This window comes from Leptidea sinapis, chromosome 35 (genome assembly GCF_905404315.1).
Source record: "Leptidea sinapis chromosome 35, ilLepSina1.1, whole genome shotgun sequence".
NCBI classification, from domain to species: Eukaryota; Metazoa; Arthropoda; class Insecta; order Lepidoptera; family Pieridae; genus Leptidea; species Leptidea sinapis.
In genome coordinates, this window is record NC_066299.1 from 7,309,000 (window position 1) to 7,317,294 (window position 8,295).

The window sequence follows — 8,295 nt, forward strand, 5'->3', positions numbered from 1 at the left end:
GATTATAAATTTTAATTTATTTGTTCACAGGAATGGGTGGTCTAGTCTCATCACCGTTCAGTGTGAATCCGTTTTCGTTACCAACTTGTAGTGCACAACAATATGCCCAAACTGCCCCACTTGCATCTAAATAGAATCTAACTGAAAAGTTTTGTGTTGTTTTGCTTTTATCATTTTATTATTATTGTTATTCAATGTCAGCTTCGTATCATCATCGATGTATATCTTTTTCATATATTTCATTGTTAAGATAAATAAAAATCTTACTCAAGTTATAATCTACTTTGGAAAATAAGCTATCATAAGGCGGAAATCATCAAACTATACTCAAATTTGGATTAAAACAAGTTTTCGGAATTCTTGAATATGTTTATATAAACCGTCTTAATTTGAGGATAGATTATTCACTATTTATATAATGTTTTGCACACTGAAGTATTGTCAATTCATAATAATATTGTAAGTTGTTAGTTACCTAGTTGTCGAGCTGAATTATTTGTGATTGTATTTTGTATCGACTCTTTGTCTATTCGACACTTAATTCCTATCATTCTTTCTTTTTAACTTTGAAAACTACATTGACAACCAAATATAAATGTTACATTAACAGTGTCAAGTCATAATTTTTTTCTTTCTTTTTAAATATATCAGTCAATTGATACACCATTGTTAATATGTATTTATTTTTCAAAATATTGCTCAATTGTTTTTGTATAGTATACTAGTTAATAATGAGCCTTATAAGTTTTCACTGTAAATAAGTATCTATAACAATGCTAATGTATAAAATTGCATGTAATTTACATTTTGAATGAAGCGAGTTCGTGATAAATGAATAATAAATTTTGTTATCGAATCAATATTTAAGAAACTCACACTATTTGTTTTGTAAAATCTGTGATATATTTATTCTAAGTACTTAATTACTAATGATCTTTATGTTCTTCCTTTGTAAATAAAATATAATCATTTTAATTTATCGGATTAAATATTAATGTTTATAGATTAAGACTATCTCATGTATTATAATTATGTAAATACATCTTATCAACACCATATCTTGAAACAAAACATATCCTGTATTTAAGCGAAACAATTTCTATAGGAATATCTTATCAATATACAACGAAGAGAAAAATGAATTATTCTCTTAGAAATGCTACGAAATGTATACGAAAATAAAAATGAAACCGTTTACCGAACTCTGAGGTACCGACACTGTATTTTGAGGATTTTCTCACGAAATACGAAATGTAGCGAGTATTATTTAACAAAATTGTATATCAAGTAAGAACTTGTACAGTATAATGGTTCATAGATATTAGTACAATATTAAATAGTGTATACATTTACTTGGGTTGTTTTATTTTGAAATATTTATACCACATTTGAAATAACATACAAATTAAATCGCATTTAGAGAATACTCTAAAAATAAAAATTCTGTAAGGAAAGTTTGAGTGTAAAAGAAACGATATTATATTGAAATTTTATAAACATTTTTTACTTTTCTGTTCACTACTGGCAGTAGGTTTAACAAAAAAGTCTCTCATTGAACTTTTAATTACCGGAATATTATAGGTGCCCCCCATTTAATACGAATACAAAACAAACTTCTATTTAAAATCTATTAGTGATGTGAAGCAATAATTACAAAATACAAAACCAATGTGTTATGTTTTAAGGTGATAACCCTCACTTCTAGGATTAATATACAAATAAAATTTGAAAAACAAAATTTTATGAACGATGCGGAACTCGAACACACGAAGTCAATTTCCTAATATGCAAATATTGGAGTTGAGCAGGTTATCAACTGTAAAGTAGATCCTGTAAATGAAGCCACAATCTGAGAGTTGAACAAAGCATACAAGATTTTATAACGAGACGTAACTCGAACCGTCAGCTCAGTTGGTTAGAGCACCGGCACCGAACGCCGGAGGTCGTGGGTTCGAGTCCCGTATCGTTCATAAAATTTTGTTTTTCAAATCTTATTGGTACAAAACCAATGGTCTTGTAATGATCAAAATTGGGAACACTTAACTGGCTTGAGTAAAACTGAAAAACCGTGATATTATTCAGTTAACTCAAATAAGGAATGTCGCTCACTGGACGTTATTCATCGATCATTTTGTATTAACAAAAACATCATTACAGATAGTTTAAACTATTGTGATTTCGCACATGCTGCCGTTCGCTCCCCACTTGTAATATTATACTAACAATTTTTGTCCTCGAAGGGTAATATTTTCTATTGTTATTCGTGACTAGATAATGCATGGGTTTATCGGTACTCCTAATTGTGTCAGTAAAGAATGGAGATTGTATTACTGCATTAACATACTGAATGGTAGTTTCATAGGCTCTGTCTTTTGTAAATATTAATTAATTTAAGGATAATTTTGAAGGGTGTTTCTAATATTATTGGGGTCTTAAATTATGTGAAGTGTAAAATATAGAGGAAAAAGTATATCAATGCGTAAATATGAATATTAAAGCAGGATTTTAAGTTTAATCCACAGCTTAATGCTATTCTAAATATAAAATTATTGTTTGATATACTGACATGTTTCATACTATCTAATTATATCTTAATTGAACAATTCTACCAAAAATACTTTTATATTGTTTTTAAATTCAAAATAATAATTTATTTTAGGTTGAATTCAGATTATTATTTGAAATAAAAAAAAAAAAATATTTTTTGGAATGTCCAAACGAGCATAAATATAATATTATAGGCAGTTTATCTTATTTTTAAAGATCCATCTATCTTCTTAAGTTATAAACTTCACTTATTACAAAATTGTTTTACAATACAATATTTAAATAAATCACTTTTTAAAAGATTAAAACGTGCTTTTACGTTCGTTTTTGCGTAAAAGTTATATTTTTGTTATTATTTTAGCTAACCCGACGTTTCGTGACCATCTTTAAGCACGTTTTTAGGTTTTACGCAATAACTACTGTAAAACACAGTACCAATTGCACGCGTTTTAATCCCTTAAAAAGTGTTTTATTTAAATGTGGAACCCTCGCGTTAATTAAAGAAAATACTATGTTCCATAAAGTTTTTCACTTGTAATCAAACATTGTATAGTACTGGATTTACGACTTAAAATTAGGTATCCAACAACAAGGGCACATAATATTGAGTAACACGATTACGGTCCAATAATCCAAATGACTCTTTAGTTGCGGCAGTTTGTCGGCGCGTGAGTCGCACGTGTCCGCCCGCCGCGTACGTCGCTCTACACCATGTCGTTCTGTTGAGTGACATAATCTGTGTAACTTGAGATGTTATTTTATGAAACATTTGTAGATTTTGATAATCCATAGAGGCAATATGTGTCATTATTTTATTTAAAAGCTGTAAAATGATTTACTATACATTTATGAGCTATATCAATACTATGATTTCTTCATGTATTATTAAGTAAATATTTACATTAAGTCATCTTTAAAAATGTAAATATTAACTATTCAAAGTATTGTTGAAAAGTGAAAAGAAATCTATATATTATTTGATGATTAAAATGCAAAGAGTTTCATTAAATTTTGTATTTACGATTAATTCATAAATTTTTTAAACGTTACATATTAATTTTTTGAATGGGTTACCTAGATAAATTTTAACTATGGTTAGACACGTGATGTTATGCTCTAGATTTATTTTCAATTTCAATTTCCTAAACAATATTTTTGTGCATTATTAAATTTCTAAAAGGTACACTTATTTTTGCATACAAAACACGATTTATAAATATATCTCAGTTTTAATTTAGCCTTGCAAAGTCAAAAACAACCCTAGTTTTTTGCAAAATAACTTTCTGTTTTAAAAGGCAACAAAAAAATTTAAATAGCTGTGAATGTATAGAGGGCGTGTGACAGAATAACAAATTTGCTAAGTGAACAAATCGTACTAGACGCATCCTGTCAGTCTGTCACGTGGCGGTACACGCACGTGACCGACGTATTACTAAATTAGCGTCCAGTGTGCACTTACCCTTAATCGTATTTCGTATTTCGAGGTTCAGGTTTCAATCGAGCTTATAATGTGAATTTGCCTGGACTTTTGCTGAATGTGTTTATGGTAATCCATCATTAGTGGTATTATTACGTCGGCACATTCTTGTGCTTCAATTGTTTCTTGCATTTTCCGTTTGCAAATCAAGTCTCACAAAACATCTTTGTTTTGTACTAAATTTAAAATTCGTAATATGTTTTTATCTGAGAGCTCGTCGTATGTAGACCATTTTGAAAGGGTTTATATAAACAACAAATCAAGGGTTTGCTTTCAAAATGTAACACTTTTAAAGACACATTTAGGTGCTAAGTCAATCATAAAATATTTTTTCTTAAATAGTCTTAAAACAAAATCACTTAACACCAGGTGACCCGTACGCTAGTTTGTATTCCATAAAAAAAAAAAAGAACACGTAGAAGTAATTCAAATATTTTACTTCCCCTAAAAGTTATAACAATCTTCAATACAATTGTCACTTGTAAATATTATAAAAGTTTCTTAAACAATTACAGGCATACCTATATATTTATTTTTATGTACGTAGAAATTGTTTCAATAAAAGTTATCACTCGATGCTAATATTATTTACAAAATGTTATTATAATACCTTTTAATTTCATGTGTAGGCTGGTCAGTTAAATTAATTTCCAATAAAGATGGACTTATAAAAATTTTCAACAATTTATCAATTCAATCACAAACAGAACTTAAACTGAAGCCAATGTGAAAAAATATGGTGAAAGCAGAAACAAAATAAAACCCCATCACGACACGACAAATTGATGTCATCTATCTCCCTCTAACAGTCTCTACATATCATTCGGCGCACGTCCTCGGCATTTTTCCTTTATATATTATTAATACATAAGTACAACGAACGCGCCGCTCCGTCTCATTGGCGTCAGATAAGTCCGTCCTTTTCTATATTGTAGGGTCTAGTTTTCCCAAGCGACTGAATCTCGAGGGGAAAGCTCCCTTGGGTCGGTATTGACTCTATGGAAGGAAAGTTATCTTCTATTGTGTCCCCCTACGTGCCACCCACCACCCTGTAGGACTTTCTTACGCATTTTACGTTTTGTTTTATTCGGCAAATATACTTTACAACATTCCTAATGTTTGAAGATATCGTTAGAGGGTTGTCAGAATAAAATATGTTCAAGTTTTGTCGGTATCTTCGAGTGTATTAATGAATCACACTAAAAGGCATAGCGCAATAGTTAGAACCGTAGACTACCACCACGGTGCCCCAGGTTCGATCCTCGTCGGCAACGTAGCAACGTTTTAATACAATATAATGTAATATTAAAACACTTTTACACAAACTATCTTGTCACAAAATAAGTAAATAAAATATTTTTTTTATATTATATGTTTTCTTATAAATATATTATTTAAATAAATATAGGAATAATATGAAATAATAATAATAAAGTAGATATAATAATATTATTAACACACTTTTTACACAAATTATCTTGCACCAAACTAGACATGGGTACAAGACAACGATATATTTAATATAAATACTAAACTTACATAAAAGCTTATAAACATCCATGTCTCTGAATCAAACATACATTCATCATATAAATGCTTGTACCTACCGGGATTCGAACCCGGGAGCTCTAGCTCAGTAGGCAGGGTCACTAACCATTGGGCTATATGGGTCGTCAATAATAATAATACACATAAATGTTTATACTTACCTGATTAGAATTCGGGATTTCTAGTTTAGTAGGCAGGGTCACGATTTACTGAGATATGTGGGTCGTCAATTGTGATTTCGATTTCTCAATTCAAATGTTAGTTATTAAGACGCCTTATAGTCGGCAACGCTGCGCTGCGGTGATCATATACCATCAGGTGACCCTTATTTCTGATCATTTGTCCTGCTCTTCTATAGTAAAAACTAGTAGAAAACTATTTATTTATATAAATTTTTATTCGATAATATCGTAAAAATATCACTAATATTAATATTAATAATATTCATTAAGAGAACATAACATAAAAATACTGACCATGCTAAATACCCAAAAGAAAATACTGTTTTTCCGTTCGCTAACAACATGATTTCTACTTCAAGAGATCGCTTATCTTATGTAATGTATAGATAATAATAATTTTCTGAAAATTTTATTAAAGTACAAGCTGACCCAGCAAACGTTGTATTTCCGATATTAAAATCGCGATGCAAAAGTAACTGTTGATCGTAGATGGAAGAAAATTTGAAGTTGTATGTATTTTTTATTTTTTAATGCTGACTCATAATCAAACAAATTAAAAAAAAGTAAAAAAAAAAAAATTCGTGTGGACCAACCTTAACAGATGTTGTCCGATTCTCAGACCTACCCAATATGCACTCAAAATTTCATGAGAATTGGTCAAGCCGTTTCGGAGGAGTTCAAAGTTTAACACCATGACACGAGAATTTTATATATTAGATGAATACGAACGGATCTTTAACTATAACAATAAATAATATAATAGTGTTAAAAGGCCCACCAACAAGATGCTCTGGACTGGTCAAGATTGCCGGAATTGGATGGATGAGGGCAGCGCAGTACCGATCGTCGAGTACTTTGGTGAGGGCTTCGTCCAGCATTAAACGTCTTCCGGCTGAAATGATAATTTACCAAAATACCATTTGTGTTTTATTAAATTTCTGTCCCCATCCCTAATATGAAAGTCACATAAATAATGTAAACAATTTGTTGTAAGGAAAGTTTGAGTGTAAAAGAAACGATAATATATTGAAATTTTATAAATATTTTTTGTACTTTTCTTTTCACTACTGGCAGTAGGTTTAACAAAAATGTCTAATTGAACTTTTAATTACCGGAATATTATAGGTGCCCCCCATTTAATACGAATACAAAACAAACTTCGTTTTAAAATTTTTTAGTGATGTGAAGCAATAATTACAAAATACAAAACCAATGTGTTATGTTTTTAAAGTGATAACCCTCACTTCTAGGATTAATATACAAATAAAATTCGAAAATAAAATTTTGTGAACGATGCGGGACCCGAATCCAAGACCTATCGCGTTCCGTGAAGCCACAACCTGAGAGTTGAACAAAGCATACAAGATTTTATGACTTTACGTCACTCGAACGGTTGGCTCAGTTGGAAGAGCACTCGCATGGAATGCGAGACGTCGAGGGTTCGAATCCCGCATCCTTCATAAAATTTTATTTGTGTATAAATAATGTAAATCATGGTTATTCTATAAAATTGTAAATCAATCATAAAACAAACAGAATATTCTGTCACTTAAACGAAGCTTGTCTCATACTTCTATAAATTTGCTACCGAAGGCTTTATTAGGAAAGCCTTCTGTGCGCGTGTTTGTAACTGCTCTGTTTATTCATTGTCATTATTTTATACAAGACTCTGTCTATTTCTTCTCCATATTTTTCCAAGGCCACTGTGTACGATATTCGCCCGTTTCTGTTCAAAAATTACCTTCTTACTACTGTAAAGTATGGACATAGTAGAAGTTACCAAAATAAACAATCTAGATAACAGTTGTAAAACAGTTAAAACGATATCACAGCAGCATCGAAGCGTGTCAACGAGCGCAGGCGTTAAGCGAAATTGAGTGAGAGACGAGTTAAAGTATTAAAAGTTTTCACCTCGAGATCTTTGTCGAGACGGGAACCGACGCGACACCACAGACTAGTGATGTGAGAGTTGTTTTATCGATATCGATATTAGTTGTTTGTATATCGCTATTTATTGTGGAGTACAAGGCCAATTAAGGTTTTGGATCATCCATAATGAACAACGCCGAACATACTTCCTTTCACCTTGAGATATAATCATTGATATATAGCGAAAAATTTTCTCATATTGTAGTTATGATTAAAAAAAAACTATTCAAGAATTGCATGGAAATAGAACTTGTAAGTGCAAAAAAAATTATCGCATCATTATACATCTTAGTGTGACCAAAAGATCCTTTGACCTGTCGCCCACCGTTAACTTAGAATCAAAGAATTACACATTTGTTTTCAGGTTAATACGTTATATCGTGCTTCAACGTTGCTAAGTTGGCCATAATGGCCGATTTAGAAAGTTTGAAATATTTTTCCGACAATAAATTGACCTGCATATATCAAATTCAAATTCCTCCAAAAAATATCCAAGCTTGCCACTTGGAGGCCAAACAGATAGTTGTGATCAGTGATGGAAGAATTAGGAAGACATGCCTTACCTTTACTGACATGCACATCGAGGTTAAGATGGCCGCCTGCTGTTCTGGC